The 21601-nt window shown below is 37.8% G+C and overlaps 1 protein-coding gene across 2 annotated transcripts in view; it reads right to left on the bottom strand.

Moving 5' to 3' along the window:
• LOC145669686 (protein Fe65 homolog) overlaps positions 1–21601 on the bottom strand; it is a 748169-nt gene that overhangs the window by 680727 nt on the left and 45841 nt on the right. The window lies entirely within an intron of this gene.

Below are 21601 nucleotides of genomic sequence, written 5' to 3'. Positions count from 1 at the left end.
TAAATTTGCCATGTTCATGTTTACACAACTTCGTACAACTATTAGGCCTATAGGCATTAACTGAAATAGCAAAACGTTAGTGATACTACAGCAGCGCAAACTCAACGAAAGTCTATTGTTGCCAAATCTGGAGATTAAAAAGTACTAAGACAACAATTGAACTAGTATATCAAACATGTTAGTATTAGTAAAACTATTGTTCACTGTGAATAGATCACTCAACAAACAACATTTTTATTGTAATATATAAAATCATGAAACTAAGAAAGTAGCGGATTCTTAAAAAAATTATAGCCTGCTGATAATTAAAAGTAGTCCAAAAAGTAGCGTGTCACTCAATTTGGAATTTTGGTAGCAAGGGCACTTAAAAATAGCCCAATTCGCTACTTGTAACCCAATCTTGTAATATTGCTTCGATTTCCACTACAGATAACCAATTATGCGAGGGTAGTTCCAAAAGATTCAGCCTAACACTAAAATATTGCGCCACTGGTATAAAAGGAATATACTGTATATAGTGCAATCTACGGAAGAAACAGTGTATCAGAATCCCACTGTCTAGCTGTATCAGTTCGTTGGAGGTAGTCATTTGAATCAGTCACTGTGTATTGGGCTCTCATTCGCCTACTGCATGACAATGATCCAGTCCTCACGGTTGTTATTGTCAAAGCTAAAGTGAAAGACCTGTGGCTTCAGCACCTACCACAATAGCACAACGACAGCCGAATGAACTGAAACATTGTCATGCAGTATGCGAGATAAACGCACAACGACGATTCAAATATCTGTTTTCAACGAACTGACGTAGCCAGACACTTGGATTCTGATACACTATTTCTTCCGTAAATGGTACTATATGCCACGAATGTTTTTTCATCAGTAGCGCGTATACCATTTCAGTTCAGGCACGAAACTTTCAGAAATATTCCTGTATATGTGCTTCCACTCATTGTCTAAAGTAGAAGAAGAGATTAATGGAAACCGATTTAGATGAGTATCCCAAGCAAACTTCTCAAAACAAATGGTTCGAAACAATAATCAAAAGTGAATACTGGCAACGGAACAACTATCACGACCTATGGTGTTGTCATGTTTGTCTAGTTTTCTTGAAGCCAAGATACAAGCGGTGAGTAAATGTATCTTTTGTGCGTAAAGAAAATCCATCCACCAGCACATGACGACTGTCACACAAACTCGCAATGTCCCAGTCCACTGTAGTGCGTCACCACCACGAACTTGGGAAAACCATCACGACTTGCCGCATTGTACCACATGAGTTGACCCAAGCTCAGTCCCAGAGAAGAATGGATGTATGCTGACAATTGCTGCAAAATCCGCGTGTTTCCTAAAACGTATTGTCATATGCGTGAGTGTTTGTACGAAATCCGAACGTACAAAAATAGTGGTTGAGGAAAATCCAACTTCCAGAATCGGTCATCAAACAGGGCCATTTCGAAAATAAAGTTATGGTCTATGTGTGATAGAATTACGTGGTATTTCACTTTGACTTTGTTCGTAACGGTTTTACCATCAATGTCAACCTTTATTCCGAACAGTTGGAGCGGATTTATGTTGCACTACGCCAAAAACCTTCCGCATTGGTGAACCAAAAGCGCGCCTGCTACAATAGGATAATCCAGTCACACTTGACTCCAAAAAATGAAAAAGAAAATCCGGGAACTTGAAGGCATCAAACTGATTCTACACCCGGCATATCCTCCTGACCTTGATTCTTTCTGGTTACTACCTGAAATCATGATGCTTCACCGACGAACAGGAGGTGGAAACAGCAAGTCTGACTTCTTTACCTCTAAGGACAAGATGTAAAATCTAGGAACTGGCAGGAATGTGGTTGCAGACAGAGCAACGCGAGAGGCTATACTTTCAATGATAACTTGTTTTCATTGTACTGCAATAAATACAGGTATATATTGTGTATCAGAATATTGGAAGATTTATTAACTAATCCTTGTATAAAAATACCTATCGATTTATGTGTGTCTCATATTTGCACAATATTACAGGTTAACAAAAATTGAAGTTTAACAGTTATATCTCACTAACCATACAATGTACTGTCGCCTTGTTTGTGCTATATAATGGAAACCTTGATTAGTGTATACTTTAATAAACTTGAACCTCGATAGATGACGTGGTTATCGTGGCGTGGCGTTGGTGTCGTATAGCATACATTTTTAATTTTACAAAAAAAAAAAAAAATATTTATCGATTTTCTCGAAAACTACGCACGACGATTTAAAACTTACCCATGCCATTTTGTCCAGGTCAGTAAGACCTATTGCACTGAGAAAATTTTGACAGCCGGACAGCGGTATATTGTATAAATATACGGTATCCATTTGTTTACTACACAAATCTGTACGGAGCATATGTTATCCATATGCTACATACGTACTGCCTTTTACCCATTTAGATGATACATCATGCCGCTGCAGGATATCTGTCATCTAACATTCTTTCGTATGTTAAATACGTCCATCTGTATATGAGATCCTTACCGCCTCTATACATTTTTTTTCTTTCATACGGAAAGTACGTATAGACGGAACACTTATACGGAAAGTACGTATAGATGAAACATATACGGAAAGTACGTATAGATGGAACACTTATACGGAAAGTACGTATAGATGGAACACTTATACGGAAATTACGTATAGATGGAACACTTATACGGAAAGTACGTATAGATGGAACACTTATACGGAAATTACGTATAGATGGAACACTTATACGGAAAGTACGTATAGATGGAACACTTATACGGAAAGTACGTATAGGTGGAACACTTATACGGAAAGTATCATAAAACACACATTTTCAGTTATACGTTTGCTGCAGGGTGTTACATATAGTTGTGTGTTAAGTCCAATCACTACAGGATTTACGCATGTAACCTACGTTTTTACGTACGCCACATACATTTTTTTCTGTGTAATTGGTATGTTTTCATTAAACGCTAGTAGAGGGGCACAGTGGATCAGTGGTAGAGTGCTTACTTTTGATACGTGAGATCCCTGTTTCGATCCCCGGCCAAGTAAGTTTGTGGTGGACAACATCGTGTCCGTGAATTTTCTCGGGGTACTCCTGTCTCCTCCCACATTCTGATTCCACCAATTTCTTTCATCATCATTCACTTGCCTGAATCATCCGCCTCCCTTAGCCTAACATACATAATCGTGAGACGCTAAACTGAAAGATTTTACTTCATAAACGCTTATAATATTGTTAAAATTTGTTCCGTATATATTTAAAAAAAAGTGTTAACTAGCAAATTCTATTTATTATAGTTTGTCGTTTCCTAACGGTGACACCCATATTCCTAAAAGTTACGAAAATACGTGTAACAGTGACGCACACATTACTTATAATGTAGAAGACAGTTTGCCCATACACTTCAGACAGATCCTTAACCCTGACATGTCTAGAGCTTTCATAAGACCAAGTCTATCTATAATATTCAAACGCCTTTTTTTTTTCTTTCTTTTGCACTAATAATTGAGGGGGAAAAAGGCAAAGAAAAACGAGCAAAGCATATTCGTGATGTGTCTAAAAGTAAATGATGAAATTAGGGTAACAGAGCTAAAGACAAGTGTAATAAACTTCAATAGAGGCTCGATGATAGAAGTCCATAACGATATGATGACCTACATCGATCCTTCGCCAAAATGTCTTCTCGTCTCCTCCTGTACTCATCACCTTCCCCTGACCTTTTCAGCGTCTCCTGTCAGCATCTTCCCCTTCTTCTCTTTCCTATCTACCAAATTCCAATAGCCTTGAATGCGCCCTGAATACGTAACTCAGCTCGTTGGATCTTTCGACACTGCAGACACCGCTACGATCAACCTCATCGCGCGACATCTCCAAGCATCTCGAATCTCGTAAATAACATGGACGGTCTTGTACTAGTACATCAAATTTTTTGAGCTTCAAATACATTTTATAAGCCAAGAATTAATGACGATATTTACATTTAAGTCATTTATACATGCACACACAATGTTCCCATGTATCTGATTCATTAATAAGCATGAATTTGGTATGTGTGACTCCGGTCTTATTGCCCAGAATTTATAGAATTATCAGTGCTCACTAAGTATCGTGAAGCAAATGGGAAGCAATAGGCCTACGAATTAACAGATAGTGAACTCCAAAACAGAAAGAAATAATACGATGAGCTATCCACACCAGTGATTGCATGGATCATGTCTTTCATCCAGGTCTCCTGGATCTCGATTCTTCGACCTAGGTCGACTCGGACAGACCTAATGTTCCGGAAGTAGCCGAAATATAAGCTCTACATCACACCATTATTAAACCTACGTGTGAATTGTTTTAAAACGCTCATTTTAACATTTATTACTGTTGATTTTTTTACTGTTCAGTTGTACATGCATTGTGAAACAAGTCATGTTTTCAAAAGGAGCTCGTCAAGTTGATTGTGGTCATGACGTCATCTGTTTGTCCTTCAAGAGTACAACGCAAAAGGCTTATTTCCTTCTCTGAGAAATGCTGTCTAAAAGATTTTATGGGATCCACGAACATATATAGTATATGTCGTCGACATGACCATCAAAGTGAGTACACGGTGTTATGGCTTCTTTCCTCCTCCTTCTCTCCCCTCCCCTTCTACAATCTCCTTATCATTGTTTACTTTGAATTAAAAGGCACTGGTCTTCAGTTTAAAATCTACTCTCTATATAAACACAAACTTATAGAAAATGGGTTATTTTGGGGATATTCATCGGACATTGGTAAATACTTCCCCCTCCTTAGTTTTCAAGATACCATATTGATATTTTACACACGTATTGTGTACATCACTTATTATTTTTCCAAGTGATTTTGAGACCTGTGCGTTAACACAGGGTTGGTTCAGAGAGGTCTAAACTTTTGAAAAAGGGATTTTTTCAGAAAAAAATTCCCAATTTTCCTCTAATTCCCTTTTTCAAGTATATACGGACATGCGAATGGTACAGTTTCGAAGGTTGATTTATTTTGGAGGGAATGAGGTACGAGCCAAAATCCTAGGATAAATAGTGATGAGGCTTGATTGAAAGTCTAAAATTTACCTTAAAAATCCCAAAATCCCAAAAGAGTTAAGAATTTTATAGAGGAGTCATGATGTCCAAAACTCGAAGCCCAAATAGTCACGAGTTTGTTTCCAGTGTGATTCTTCTTAATCGAAGTATCATGTCTCGATTACTTCAAATACAATTTCATGTTTATTCGTCTTCATATTCTGAAAATAATGTAGATGGTTTTGAACACAAACTACACAGAAAAAAAAAAAATAAAATAATGTTTAGGCTCAGTACCATCTCTTATGTTTTATACATCAAGTTTTACTGGCTCATTCGATTAAATTTTGAGAATCACTCGTAAGAAAAATGTGTTAGTTTATCTGTGATTCTAATGCGTTTATACTCTGATGCACCTTATAATGTATTTCAATGCAATGCTTTCACATACAGTAGCAAACGCAGACACAGAACAAATTGTGTTTGTTAGAACTAAATTAGCAGCTTCATACAAATTCTACGTATATGTATGACGATGTTTGGTCGTCTCCAGGTCATGGGTTTGTCCAGATCTCTCTGAGTTACAGCTGGCCTAGTCACAAGTCCGACTACTTCTGGGTCTTCCGGCATGTAGTTCGTGACCCGTTCAATCACTTATCCACACACTACCCAACTGAACGGATGGCTACAGCCTTTCATACGCTGTAACGCCAGGGTGTTTAGTTTAGTTTACTACGCTCATCTAATATAGTGTATTAAGATCAGCGCGGTGGCTCAGTGGTAGAGCGTTCACCTCTGGTGGTTCGATCCCAGCCCCCCTCAAGTAAATTTTGTGGTGGACAAACACCGTGTGCGTGCGTTTTCTCGGGGTTCTCCCGTTTCCTCCCACTTCCTTCATTCTACCATTTCATTGTTTCTCATCATCGTCGCCTCCTTTAGCCTTGCCGGCATAGCCGTGGGACGTAAAACTGAAAGATTTCATTTTCTATTAAGGTCAAAATGCGTAATCACGTATTATTTTATAATCGGAATTAGTATCGTTGCAACTAAAAAGTTGCTTCAATTAAGCAGGGGTGTAAGTGCATGGAAGTTGTGAAGATGTAGCTTCCCTTCAATCAATAGAATAATGCATTAAGAATAATGAATTAACATAAATTCTACACTATTATTAGCATTCGCGGGGGAAAATGTCCAAAAATGAGACACATACGAATACATGGATCATTTGGCTGCACAAGACAATAGGGAGTGCATTCTTATGCGTAGTTTTCGAGAAAATCAACAAAATCTTTTTTGTAAATCTAAAATTTGATTATGTACGATACTCTACTAAAACAGAACAAAAACTAAAATATACACTAATCAACTTTTTCATTATGACACTAGCACAACGACAGTAGTATACACCAAAGGTAAAAGTGAGAGGGAACGCGGGGGGACGCCGTCTCCCTATCTCCAAAAAATATGTACGTCGTCACTCCAGTTCCTAAAAAAATTACAACGGACAAAGATAGGCAGGCGGATGGCGTGACGTCATGCCGCTACCTACCGCCCCCCTTCCTGTTCAGAACCACTTTTATCCCTGGTATACACTATGATTAATGAGAAACAGCCCAAAATTATGATTCCTTAAACTGTAATTTAATTTAGTTTTTATTAGAATTATACAGTGAAATACAAAATACAAGAATACGGAAAAAAGATTCGTGATAACAATTCGGAAACGTCGCCACGGCATTACATTTCATCAACTACATTACTTTATACAAAGTACGTAACTACATTAATTTTTCAGCTTAACGTCTCACGAACCTTTTTAAGGCTCTTTAGTTTACGTAAGACGGATGATTAAGGGACTGAATGATGATGGAAGAAATGGTAGGATGAGAATGTGGGAGGAAATAAAAGTACCTGAGAAGACCCACAGACACGATATTGTTAACCACAAACTTACTTGGGCGGGTTAGATTCCCGGTGGGAGTTTATGTGCTTCTAGTCCCACGATAAGCTGTATATCCGTGTTATATACAGCCTCGGTGCTGATAAAGACGCTAAATTTTAACCCAATCAACCCAAAGGGTTTTAACCCTTATCCGGGCAAGACATTTTTGTAACGTAAACGGGCAACCGGGGCCTGTGAGGCCCAGTATATATTTTAAGTGCAGAATACACAAAATCAATGCCTATTGTCACTTACTGTTCAGACTAGTCTAGAATGTACCGGTATATATTTTTGTCAAGTAGCGAAACTTCGTGTCACGCTTTTGTAAGCCCACCAAGCAGAATAGCAAATCCGGTCCAGACATTTTTGTAACGTAAACGGGCAACCGGGGCCTGTCAGGCCCAGTATATATTTTAAGTACAGAACACTCAAAATTCAATGTCTGTTGCCGCATACTGTTCCGACTAAAGGTTACAATAGTCACGTGTTCAATATATAATTATGTGACAATTTGATCTAATATTTGACAGGAATTTCACTAAAGTTATACGGGACCTCCTAGGCCCCGGTTGCCCGGTTACGTCAGGAAAAGATTTTCAAATTTAAAAAAAAAAAAAAAAAAAAAAAAAAAGCTTTACCAACTCGATATGTTCATGATTTTAACTTCGACGAAAGATAAAAGAATTCAGTATTTTATGTCTTCGAAATATGTATGGTTATTGAGAAATTTTAGAAAAATGAAGCTACTGGGCCTGGGAGGCCCCGGTTGCCCGGATAAGGGTTAAATCAGCAATGGGGAACTGAATGATATTCTGAACCTAGACGAGAGTAATGTACAATATTTTTGATCTACAGGCACGCGATAGAGTGATTTAAGACCCACACTGCCTACATTGGTGTACGTGTGTAAGAAAATTGAAGAACGAGCCAAATAAAAGCAAAGCAAAATTAACTATTTTGTACTGAACACAGCAAAATAACTGAAACTCACCTTCGATCAAGTAATAATCATCATTGGGCGTCTTCTAACTTTACACGCAATTAACTTTAAAAAATAAAAAGTTAACATTCAAAGTACGAGTCCCTTAAAAAGTCCTTTCAAGAAACTATCATTATTAGACAAGAAAAAAAAATACACACGCAAAGGATGGAGATGTTGAAGTTAATATTCAGAGTGAAGGTATCTACCTGACTTCCATCTCAGAACAGCAATGAGTCATGTAGTTTATATGTAAAATAAAATAACTATTTCCTTTCTTGTAATTTATAAGGAAAGAATACTGGCCAAACCCATAGCACGTAATTCACTTCACAAATCCTACATGAATCATGGCATCTCCATTTCAACTCGGTTTCCTTAAGGAAATTCCGATAACAATATGGATATAACGGGGGTAGTGGTTTTTCATTTCTGCTTTTACTTCCACCATAATAAAAATCTAACAATGTGGACGCCCTTTTTCTCCAATTCTCTTACCTCCACTGTTGTACAGTCTCCAACAAAAGTGCAGTACCAACTTCGTCAACGTTCTCTGTTATTAGCAACAATAATACCTTTCGTAAACTGCTAAATAGACTACGATACGAAGGCTAATCAATAAATAATGAAAAGTAATTTATTTAGTAAAAACATTGGGCCTTATGCAGAGTCGTTCTCACGCGTGATTAGTGCCATACTAAAGAGTTCGACTAACATATGTTTCCTGCAGTAGTCAGGCCTTTACTGTGATGCTAATCATATGCCAAAACAACTCTGCATAAGGCCTATTATGTTCAGTAGGCAGGAGTTGGTTGGAGTTTAGATTTCCTTTGTAGCACTTGGGGAGCGCGGTGGCTCAGTGGTAGAGCGTTCACCTCCGGTGCTTGGGGTCCCTGGTTCGATCCCAGCTCGCGCCGTATGGATTTTGTGGTGGACGAACACCGTGCTCGTGGGTTTTCTCGGGGTTCTCCCGTTTCCTCCCACTTTCTTCATTCCACCATTACATTCATCATTCACCATCACCGTCTACTTTAGCCTAACCGGCATAACCGCGGGACGTAAAACTCAAAGATTTCATTTCATTTTTTCCTTTGTAGAACCGAAACTATATGAGCCTTATAGTATAAAGTGGAATCCGAATCACCATAAGGGTTCAAATTTCAAGGTACTTCAACAAGAATCGAACTCGTGCTGCCATGCACCAACACACGCGTGCTGACCAGTGGTTCTCAACCGATGTGTCGCAACACACTGGTGTGTCAGGCAGTCCCCTATGGTGTGCCGCGAAATTTTAGAATTTAAAAACCATTAACAATTTAATAATAATTAGTTAAAATCGAGACATGCTGTATCAGTCAACACCTTCAGCGGTAGCAAAAATGCTCAGTGCTATATGAAGTTGTTATGAAACCTAATTGGTTTCACTATTATAATAGATATTATTATTGTTATTATTATTTATAATTAAAATATCAAACAAGTGTGTCGCGACGTCTTGACGTTCTGTAAAGTATGTCCTCAGTCAAAAAAGGTTGAGAACCACTTCACTAGACCACTGGAGATCATAATAAAGTATTTAGGAAGAATCCGGTGGACATAGTCCTTGTCCAAGCAACAGCCATCGGGATTAATGTACTTTATTCAACTGCTAAGCAAAGTTGTTATGTTTTCAGATTTCCCCCAGGAGGAAATTTCAATACACGGGGGGTAAAATGTAGTGCTACGATAATACTGAGAATTGTGCTCGATTGTTGTGTCCTCTGTAACTATTGATATGGTTTTATGACGGACTTCAAACGAATACATTTCAAGGATGGAGATTAGTCTTCTTAATCGGTTGTATCTTCGAACAAGATTGAAGATCGGAAACGAAATCGTGTTCTACTGTACATCGCCAGTTCTACGCACGAACATGCTTCACGGTGGTTCGTCCACATTCACATTTGCAGGGAACATCTCTACACTAAATCATTTTACAATGAATAATAAGGTAATTGTCATATCTCATTTTAAAATTCGTGAATAAACTACGAAATTACTTTTTACGGAGTTGGGTTTACCAAAAACTTTTGTGTCCCCATACCGAACTTGTAAAAGAAGAAGAAATTTTTTAAAAAATAAGTTTGTGGAGCTCTGCCAACACTGTTATTTGTCTTAAACAGGGGGAGCACGAAAGTTACCTCCCTGAAATCTGTGTTCCATATGCTTCACAAAGAGGTATAGTTCATGTCCCTGTGACAATTAGGGGCGTCGCTAGGGCTGCCAACGTAACGACAGTCCATCGAAAAATATGTACAGAGTGACAGTCGGAGGTAGGTAGGTCCGAAATTTTCTCTCTCTTGCTATTGTATCTACGCCCTTCATTTTATTATATAAAGGTTGCCCATGTATGGCGTACATGTGAGATTACTTTTCTTCCTGCGTACGACAAATAACAATGTTGCCAGCGTCCCACAGATTTTAAAAAGATAGTTTTTCTTTCTATTTTTTTTTTAATTTCTTCATCTTCTTCTTTTACGTGTTGGGCACTGAAAGGACAAAAGTTACCTCGTTGGATTTGTGTTCTATAGGCTTTCCAACGAGGTATGGTTCATGTCCCTGTGAGAATTAGGAGGGATACCAGGACCGCCAACGTGAAGGTCTACGATTTTCTGCGCCCCACCCCTTTTCCCGTTCCCCCCAAATTGTCGACCACGCTGCGGGGGCGACGACATCGGTTTTCACGATCACTATAGTGCCTATAACAATAATCAGAAATAAAATTGCGTTAAGCTACCCATACATGCTCAACCCCACTCAGATCCCAGCCTATTTGTAGCGTCTCAAAATGTGTGCTGCAATAGAAAACACCGTCAATTGCGAGGTGCGTGCTGTTATAAGTGTTCTTACGTAGGGATGGTACCGAGACCGAGACTAGTCTCGGTCTCGTCTCGGTCTCGTCTCGAATTATCGAGACGAGACCGAGACCGAGACGGGCTTTTATATACCGAGACGAGACCGAGACCGAGACGGATTTTATATAACCGAGACGAGACCGAGACCGAGACCGAGATAGGCCTCTATAAATCGAGACGAGACCGAGACGAGACTTAGGTCAGTCTCGAAAGTCTCGGTCTCGTCTCGAATATTGATAAAAATTAAAATTGTCTTCACTCAAAATTTCTTTCGTCGCAGTGTTAGATAATATGGGAACGGTTGACTGATGTACAGTCCTATATTTAGGGGGTGCCTATCAGGCTCAAGCCTCTCCCGAAATAAATTTGTGACCATTTTTTTGCACTGCACGTACATCACAAATGTTTCTTACCCGTTTCTCAAACCTCTCCCGAAACAAAATCCACTGCTGATGTAGCCTTCTCTGTCCGTCTCTCTCTCTCTTTCTATCTATCTATCTATCTATCTATCTATCTATCTATCTATCTATCTACCTATATATATATCTATCTACCTAACCTATATATATCAACAACGGGTGGGAGGTGATTCCTGACACCAAGATAAGACAAAAAGTATAGACCAACCTGGGTGCACAAATGCTTACTTTTGGAATTATAGGCTGCCGGAAACATGGAAAAATGAACTTTAATGGTCCATAGCTCCAATACTATAGGATCTACGGTAGTCGGGTCAAGACTTTACTTAGGAACTATTATGTGACCTATTCAAAAATACATGTTTCAGAATCCTGCGGTACTCACGCAACAATTTTCATAATTTTAAGTACTCACCAACTACCTCTGTAAAAGCTGTTGCAGAAGTACCGCAAGATACTGATACATGGATATTTGGATAGGGCACATACTAGTTCTTAGTTGAAGTCTTGACCCGACTACGGTAGATCCCATAGTATTGGAGCTATGCAGTAGCATAGCTAGAATGTTTTTCAAGGGGGCCAATGAAGGGACCACGAAAATTTTGATGGGGGCATCTTCAATGAATGGAAAAACTTGATTCATATACTCACAAAACTTGTAAGGTTCAATCACAAGCTAAAATGTACTATATAATTTAAAAATCATTGAATATGCATATCTTATTCTATCCATTAGGCCTATCCTATCCAAAAGCACTATTTTTTAAAAACAGAAATATGATAACTATTTCTTTTTTTAGTAGTCGTTAAGAAAATCAAAGCGAACTAGGAAACAAGTCTGCTTATCATATTTATACAGTGGAACATTGCTTCTGAAAGTTGAATGGAAACTGTAAACAAGAAGCTGTTCGCAGAACATGCCGCGACATCCTTTGTGAGTAAACCTAGTGCTCGTGATTGCTGCCGAACACGAGCAAGGGTTAGGTGACTACTCCACTTGGACATGACGGCGGAGGTTGACTGCTATAATAGAATTGGATATAAGGTGAAGCTCAAGGTTATAGGAAGTAGTCATCTCATATTTTACCAGCTCGAAAACATTCCTTCTTGCACACATCAGACTAGTTTGCCTGATGGAATGATGGAAGTGAATAAATATCACAAGTTCCAGATTTGTTTTAATACCGCATAATAATATAAGTAGTTATTTATATTATTATGTAGATAAACTGTAATAATAATAATAATAATAATAATAATAATAATAATAATAATAATAATAATAATAATAATAATAAGTAGCAGTAGTAGCAGTAGTAGTAGTAGTAGTACCAAATTATTTAATGATTACTATGCATTTGTTCTATGTCGCCATAGTCAATGAGAATTAACCACTTACTGTACGAATTGTAATAGGTAATGTACGAACACTTCTTTCGTCCAACGCAAGTGTAATGTTTTACTAAAGTGTATGCTATTTGTAAGTAAATGTCTCATATTTTAGTATAAATTTCAGCATTGAAGGGAATGAGAATGCCGACTGATTTTGCTTTTCTTTCTGGCTCTTTGTCGAAAACAAAGGAGGTAACTACGTCAATAAGATACAAGGGTTAAAAGGTAGTTCAGGTGGTGAGATCAATGCATGCATCCTACAGATTTCGGTGAATTAGATCTTCCTGTACTACGAACATAAACTAGTAGAGCTATTTTACTCGAAACGCAGAGTAGTGGTTTAGTGGTAGAGCGTCCACCTTTGGTCCGATCACAGCTCGCGTCAAGTGAACTTTGTAGTGGACAAACACCACGTGCGTGGGTTTTCTTGGGGTTCTCCCGTTTCCTCTCAGTTTCTTCATTCCACCATTTCATTCATCTCTCGTCGTCACCGTCACCATTAGCCTAGTTGGCATATCCGTGGGACGTAAATCTTGATTTCATTTCATTTCGGAAAACAGACTATTGCAACATACGGTATTCTGCAGTTGGTAACTCTGCTGTGGAGAGATGTTTTGGTAGTAGTTTCACTAGTGGCCACGACTCACTTAGCGTTTGTAAACCTATAGCTATATCACTGTGTTTGGGCACTAGGGGGCCAAGATTTTGAGCAAGGGGGCCTGGCCCCCCTGACCCTCCCTTGGCTCCGCCATTGGAGCTATCGAACATTAAAATTCATTTTTTTTTCATGTTTTTGGCAGCGTGTAACTCCGAAAGGAAGCATTTTGTCTTATCTTGATGTTAGGAATCACCTCCCAATCGTCGGTGTTGTTTTATATATATATACAGGCGTCAATTGTAATACTGGGTGCAACACCCTTATTTCATATGGCTACGTACGTCAGTAAGTGGGAGCACCAATTACTCCTGTGAGAACAGTAAGCATCGCTCTCACTTACTGACTATGTCGCCATAGAAATGAGGGTGTTTCACCCAGTATTAAGATTGACACCACTGTCTTGTCCTAGTGTTCCCAACAAAAAACATATTATCCTCGTTTACTTCTAAAATCTGGACTTGGGTTTTTCTTCAGTGTATATGCAATTATTTAAAGACTTACTGTTAGTAATACGCATTGTGTTAATTTTTGGGTTAACTTGTTTTAGTTTAACATCCCACAGTTATGCTAGGGCGGCTAAAGGAGACGTGGAGCTACTGATTATAGTGGAACCACTTTGGTCGTTCAACTGTACCCACACCGGGAATCGAACTTGGGACCACGCGAATTGTAGTTAAGCGTGCTGCTTACGGCTCTGCTGTAGTCAAGCGTGCTGTAGTCTGCTTACGTCTCTGCGTGACATCATTGAAATTCTATGGTTAATCAGAGCAAAAATAAATAAAATAAAATAAAAATAAATAAATAATTTTAAAAACTTTTTTATACTTCACATAAGCTACTGGGTGAGTAGTACGAAGAGTAAAACTAGATATTTCCAAAGGAAACAAATTATTGTTTTGTCCTACTTAGATGAGTAACAATAACTCTATGGACCCACAAAGCTGATTTCGTCGCCACCGAGAGGCGATATTTTCCCTAGCGTACAAAGAGATAGATCTGCAGTATTCATGACAATTTATTTAAATTATAGCACTAAATTCTTCAATTTCTTACGTATTATCCTTTCCTTATTTCTCAGAGTAGAAATTTTGTAAGCCTGACTGGGTTTTTCGACGCCCTTATGGGTGAGGATCCCGGGACACTATCCCAGTTGCTCCTGCGTAGTTACGGCTCTGGATATATGCATAGTAATGCATTACGACCTTATGATCTCGTATAAGAAACAGAATGTACTTAAATTGAGACGCGAACTATGCGAAATATCGGACTTTGAATCTAACTTGTTTGGTGATTCAACCCAAGACCACACATAACAAAGGTGAGTGTCTTAGCTCCCACCACAAGGTTCAGGAAGTCCGTGTTATAAAGTGTAAATTAAATACGTATATATGAAACGCTAATAAAGCATTTGATCAATTAGAAACAAAATATATTGTAGTAATAACTTACCCTATTTGTTAAGATCATGAATGTTATATTCTGTTTTTAAAATGACAGTCAAAGCAGAATGTATTGGACAATAAATGAGGTATTGTAAAATTTCAATTTCGGTCCAATTTAATACTTTCGTGCTGCTATGTGTTGTGTTATCCGTTAGGAGGTATTGATCAATTCTGATTCAAAGGAAGGAAATAAACTACTGTATAGTACTGGAGTTAATTTAATAGAGTTTAATTGTATAGGCAGTACTGAGGCTATTTGAGACAAAGTCTATTGCTAGAAAGTGAAATATGGGTTACTATTAGGATTTTATCCCAGATATGACATATCCACAGACATGGGGGGCAAAGGGGGGCAGTTGCCTCCCCCACCTTTTCGAAATTACCCATTAACGTATATAGTTTCATTTGGAAATATAAAGTTTTGTATGTATTATTGGTTCATAGAATAAAAATAGTGCCATAAAATATTTGTCGTTCATGTCGTTCTTTAATTGCACAAAAATCGACAGCTCCTAAAATGTATTTTGTTCTTTCTAATAATAAGGAATATTTTGATTTTATTTTTTTCAGTTTAACGTTCTGTTCAGCAGCGAAGTTATGTGAGACGTGGACTTAATTATCAACGTGGAGTTCGAACCACGTGAGCTCCCCCCGGGGAATCGAGCCCGGGTCTCCCACGTCAAAGGCGTGTACGCTAACCGCTTAGCCACGAAGGAGCTCAGTAAGGAATATTAATTTTAATATAATATAAAGGAGTTTAGGGGTGTACATATACAGTTTTGTATATACAATTCAATTTATTAAATTTAGCATAATTCTAGATTTCAGAATTATTTTGTATAACTGAAGTGTGGAGTCACTAAGTATTGCTGAGTTTTGATATATTCCAATAAAGTGAAAACTGTATTTAATGGCAGCGAACTTGTTTCGGGAAGCTGCAAAAGTATTTCTTTAAATGTCGTAGCATATGCTTGTAGTATTCACTGTCATTCTAAGAGTAATAACTATATAATAGCATGCGTGGAATTAAAAATAAGTTGTTCATTAATTTCCAGTTTTAATATAACTTTTGCAAAACAAGCCCCATTATTCATTACTATGATTATTTGATTAATATTATCCTTTCTGTTTATTTGTTTTGCAAATTTATTAAATATGCCTCTAATCTGATCACACAATTTTCCACACAGATATTCATGAGCAAGGAATCAAATCTCTTCTTACACCTTCGTTGTTTAAGAGTACAAAGGGCTAGTGTCTACTTGCGTTTCTCTTGTCAATTTACTTAATAAAATATGAAATACGATATACGGTATTTTAACTGAAAAAGATAGTATCCTATTAGTTATACAACCTTTCGCCAAACAAAGTGTTACAAGCAACCAGGAAAACTAACATTGATATCAAATATTCAGATCATGTCTTGCCCCCCCCCCCCCCACTTTTAACGTCCAACCGCCGCCACTGCCTACAGATGATTGAACCTGGAACACACGCATGGAAAGCATTAGCGCTAGCAAATTAGCTATGAAGAGGTACAGCGTACCATAATAGTCAAGAATGAAGGCAAAAAATAAGAAGCGGAAACGACAGACTGTACGATAATAATACTTTCACAATTTTAATTTCACACTATTTATTTCGAGACTTTCGAGACTTTCGAGACGAGACCGAGATTTGGTCCTCGAGACCGAGACCGAGATCGAGACAAGCATCTATTGACCGAGACGAGACCGAGACCGAGACGGCGATTTTTGACTCGAGACGAGACCGAGACCGAGACAGCTATTTGTCAACCGAGACGAGACCGAGACTGTACAAAGTCTCGTCTCGTCTCGTCTCGATACCATCCCTATTCTTACGGCAAAACAATATTCAGCAGCAACTATTTATCGAGAAGTTTGTGCAGTGTATGGACCAAGTGTGATGAGTGAAGGAGTTGTTCGTGAATGGGTTCGTTCATTTAAAAGTGAACGAACAAACATTCATGACAGAGAGAGGAGTGGCAATGGTCACTGTCACTGATGAACTCGTTCAGAAAATTTATGGAAAAGTTCGTGAAAATCGACGTTCACAATCTCGGAGCTATCCGATGAATTTCCACAAGTTTCCAGGACTGTGTTATATGATCTCAGCGCCTTGGTGATGATGAGGAGCTGAAAGATGTGGTCATAGGCTTGCTCATGTCTCAAGGCACAGACGGGAGATTTTTATGCTGATGGAATTTCTAAGCTAGTGCAGAGATATGATAAGTACTTGAATGATTATGTCGAAAAATAGAGCAAAGAAGTAGTTTTCAGATGTATATAATTAATTCTTCTTACTTACTTTGCTGTTTTTTTTTAACCAATCGGAGATTACTTTCCGAACGGCCCTCGTAGTACATCCTGTCAAGCATGAGCTTTAAATCCACGAAAGTTGCTGAAGCGTCACTAATGAGTAAACAGAATAATGCAATAAAAACTCGATTTTTGATCGCAACTTCGGATTTAATGAATATTTACTACTCTTTAGTTATATGAAACAAATACAAGGTATGCCTTCAGACCACACTCATTCTGTTGTTCAGTAAACAGACAGAATGTGTATTACTGCTTGCTGTTCTCCAGTATCTAGCCTTAAGCAGTGTTCTCCATGTAAATAGCGTTCCATCATGTATCCCGAAGCAACAAATGTACAAACAAGTAATCACCATTATACATTTCGTGCTTCTTGGTCAATTCCCCTTTTGGCATTGAATTCTCTGTTAATTGCACTGTTAATCCCCCCCTCACACACACACACACAAAGTAATGCACATCACATGCACACGTGCTTCAAAATATGTTATTTCCAATTCACACCAAAGCTATAATTATGTAACAAAATAAGCTCTGTTATTTAAATTTTCAGGATAAACCGCGACAGAGACATCCCATTCCGAACAATAGCTTCCCCCTTTACAAACCAGAAAAGTTCTGTCATAATTTATACTAGGGTAGATAGTAGATAATAACTTTATGAAGTCTACGTTGTATATCTCTTGGTGCCGTGCGCAAATCACACAATACTAAGCTATAGTTTCTATATGAAACGAAACCTACTGTTTAAACTAGGATCCCGGAATATTACAGGCTTGTATCCAAGTAAGAACTACCACCAGGAATCAAGTTAGGGATTACGCGCATTTGCTACTCGGTCACCCAAGTACTCTTGTTTCTCAGTATCTAGTAGCAGAATACCCGTTCCTTGCATGGGGAGAGTACGTGTCATTTTGGACATAAAGGGGTGAGTTTGGATTTAAACGGCATTGGAAGTGTCACTGTTCGTCTCAGTGACCCCGAAAACTTTGGATTCGACACTAATATCGGGCATTTTCGATCATTTTTATATATCTCCCCCTTCTCCCAAGTTTCACCATCAAAGTGAAATGACAAAAGCCATCCCAGGCCCGAACTTCATCTATGTTGAACATTTGATCGAGACCGTTCACGTGGTTCAAGAATTATTAAGTCACAAACATAATTACCTTCAATTTATATATATATATATATATATATATATATATATATATATATATATATATATATATATATATATATATATATATGGTAGATAGATTGATACAATTCTATTTCAATCGAGAAGAAAAATGTTATTAAAGTCATTCAAGGAACGCTAGTCACCAGCAGATGGCAGCACGTTTCCCCTTTCTCTTCAATATATAATATTTTGGTAGAGGAAAGATTAAATGTTCGCAATTAATTCAGCCAAAATGAATAGATAAATTTCAAAATTTTACCCAAAAAAGAAACTGATTCCATAGTTACAGAATAATCCATGCATTTTTTTGTATACCTTGTTTCTTTCATTGTTGAGATACTTTTTTATTATTGGAAGCATGTTTCTGATGAAAATAAAATTAGATTCTCTCAACGTTGAACCCCCCCCCCCCACATATATATATATATATATATATATATATATATATATATATATATATATATATATATATGTTTTGTGCTTCAACTGGCAGAAAGTTTTCGACCGGGTCAATTAAACCAAACTTCTGAAAATACTTAAGAAATCGGAGTCAACTGGAGAAACCGACAACTCATTTACAACCTGTACACAGGACGAGTGAAGTTACGCTTGAATGAAGGAGAAACCAACAGTGTGGAAATTGGAAGAGGAGTCAGACAAGCAAGCAGTATGTCGCCGCAATTCAATGTTTCATGAATAATGTTTACAGTGAATGTTTCATGAAGAAACCGAGAATTGAAGAGTTCAAGATTGGAAAGTAGATCATTAACAATATCAGGTGTGCAGGTGATACTATTATTATAGCTAGAACCGAAGAGGGACTACAGGACATGATTCACAAAATAGTTGACACTGGGAAACTATATGGAATGGAAATCAACATCGAGAAGTCGAAAATCATGAGAATACCTCGCGGAAACGCGCCCTTACGGATGAGAGTAGAACAAAGAGATCTTGAAAAGGTCGATCATTTCAGATATCTTGGAAGTATTTTGACGAGAGACGCTTACTGCACCAAAGAGATCAGGTCAAGAATTGCTATATTCAAAGAAGCATTCAACAAGAAAAGATCACTCTTAACTAGCTGCCTTCACATTGGACTAAGGAAGAAGTTGAGTCAAGTCCTATATAGATATGAGGTATCGGATTATATGTTCAGAGACTTCAACATTACGGAAGTTAGAAAAAGAGCTTCAAAATGTGGTATTGGAGGAAGATGGAGAAGATAAAATGGACAGAGAGAGTAACAAACGAAGATCTTTTAAACCGGATAGGAAAGAAGAGGTCGCTTTTAGTCAGCATCCTTCGTAGAAAGGGCAATTGGACTGGAAACATCCTGTGAAAAAATTGTCTTCTTTATGCCGTCAAAAAAGGAAAGACGAAAGAAAGCGAGAAGTAGAAAGAACACAACTGATCGATGATTTGAAAAATAGAAAAACATAGTGGGAATTAAATGAGGAAGCTGAAGATCGAGGAACATTTCCGGGCCAAAACCTAAAATATTAAAAAAAAAAAAAAAAAAAAAAAAAAAAAAAGTACTTCAATGGTCTCAGGACCTGACAAAAGGCAGAATGCTTGATAATAATCCTCAAGGAAGATTGTATGAAGAATTACAATTGGACTACTTACTGCAAATATCCTAAATACATATATGCAGGTATCCACAATTATTTTTACGAGTGCATAGATAACCAATAAACCTAAGTTTTGACACTTAGTGTTAAATTTGAGCCCTATCTTAACGGAGCAAAGAAAAAAAAGAGGAAGTATGCTTGAACATTCTTTAGACGAAAAAGTAGATAGAATGGAGCTATCTTCAAGGAAGACTTTGTATGAAGTTTTGGAAGACATTTCACAGCAGTATACCAGACAAAGAAGACCCATTTTCTTTTTCCTCTTCTTCTAAACTGCTATACAAGTGAACTCGGAGAGCCGGTGACAAGCAGTCTGGTGGTCGAGAACGAAAAAAAGTCATAGAAAGGCAGCGCGCGTTTCGAGGTCCCGCACGCATCTTTTGGGATTCTTTGTCGCGAACATCTTCTCTTCTTTCCTTCATTCTCTGTTTCTCTCTCTCTCTCTCTAAGGGATCTCACAACTTTCGGCAGGCGGGAAAGATCAATAACTAAACCCACCAAGAGCCAAGCAACCTCACTCTTTCAGTTCATACTATTTTCAAAGAATTACATACTTCGCGATAAGTCTATTGTATGATGTGAGAATTCGTTTTCCACGTAATCATAGTGAAATATGAGCAATTTTTATACGTAAGTAAATACGAAACTCTTTATTTGATTTGATGAGTTGTCTAAAACTACTATCGTACGTCATTCATGTTCATTAAATATGTTAATAAGATATGAAACCTGGACTCACATTTACTTCTCCCAATCTAAAGGGAACAGCTGATTCTGATTAAAAACGAATTCCCTTTAAATTTTATATTGTTCTCCTAATTTGGCCCCAGCGACAGATTTAAATCGCGTTAACTATGCTTTGTAAATTGTACTACAATCTCTCTATATAGAAGAAAAGTCCTGACTGACTGACTCAGCAATACCCAGACCAAAGTCCCAACGTGGGGTCACCGGCGACCCCAGTCCATATAAAATGCGTTCAGCCCCTGCACCGTTGTGAGAGTGAAACACGATATTTCGTCTAGCTTTAGTTTAGACCATGCTGTTGAAAATACATGTTGCATTGTTGTGTTAGTGCGGTAATTTCTGTGGTCTTTTGGGTGCTGGGGTCATATATGACCCCACGTTGTGATTAATGAAACATTTTTTCTTTTGAATAGTCATATAGCAAAATATATTCTAGTGAGCAAATTTCTTTACAAAAGGCAAAATCCAGAAGGTATTCGAGTCAGGAAGACATTGTACGTATTTTAGATGAATCAGATAAGGATATGTCCGATGTTAATGAACTGGTAAATGAAAATAAGGATAATGAGAAACAGGATGAACAAGAAGATGAGTTTGAAGCTGGTGCTAATAATGATGATGTCGCAAACTTGTTAAAACGAAAATCAATTTATGGGAAGAACGGCAGTAAGTGGTACAGAAAACCGTTCTACCAAAAATCTACTAGAACAGGGATGCAAATAACCACTCGCCCTGGTTCATCGGTGCGGTCGAGTATTTAATATCATAGCAAAGGTAAGTAAATGATCTCTATTGTGAGATGTGGGCTAGTAGGCTTGTTTCTTGGGCTAGTAATATTTTGTTGTTTATTTGCATCCCTGTACTAGAACCTTGAAGAAAAAAACTTATTATGTATTCTACACTATCTTGTATGATCATTGACCAATAAAG

This window comes from Thermobia domestica, chromosome 14 (genome assembly GCF_964235325.1).
Source record: "Thermobia domestica chromosome 14, izTheDome1.hap1.1, whole genome shotgun sequence".
In the NCBI taxonomy this organism is placed as follows: domain Eukaryota; kingdom Metazoa; phylum Arthropoda; class Insecta; order Zygentoma; family Lepismatidae; genus Thermobia; species Thermobia domestica.
This window is presented reverse-complemented; position numbering and strand designations above follow the sequence as displayed.